The following is a 613-nucleotide window of genomic DNA, read 5'->3' as shown; positions in this document are numbered from 1 at the left end:
TGATAGCTAATGTAAACAATAGCCTGCTCCACCTGCTCCTTGTAACTACGTCACAAAAACAAATGCCAAGGTCGTACACTAACCGTCAAATAATTTGTTCTTGCTACGAATAATTGCGAAATAATCTTACGTTGAATATTTTCTGTTTCATCAAGCTCGAGCTAACTTTAAGATGGATTATCGTTGTATGTTACCTATATATTCATTCAAAATAAAAGTCTGTAGTTTATTAGGGAACACATATTATGGAATTATTCGGAATGGATTCCGATTATAATTATTCAATTATTCGTTTGGATTTATCTCTACGGAAAACAGAATAATTCCGATCAACATCCATTCCAAGAATCCATTTAACGATACTGTCCAAATTTTATAATAGTTAGACGTGTATCAGCATTCACGCCTATTGCTTTTCTTTTTCTTAAGAAGTAAAAAGACAATAGACTCTGATACATATTAAATCAACGACAGTACTGCTTTTTATCTAGAAGATATTTGCAAATTAATTAATAATTACAATTTTATGTCACATACTTTGTATTCCAAGATGAATAAAACTATTTTAAAACTATTTTAAAAACAACGTTTAATATATATATATATATATATA

This window comes from Atta colombica, unplaced genomic scaffold, assembly GCF_001594045.1.
Source record: "Atta colombica isolate Treedump-2 unplaced genomic scaffold, Acol1.0 scaffold120, whole genome shotgun sequence".
Classification (NCBI taxonomy): domain Eukaryota; kingdom Metazoa; phylum Arthropoda; class Insecta; order Hymenoptera; family Formicidae; genus Atta; species Atta colombica.
Note: the sequence above shows the minus strand (reverse complement) of the source record.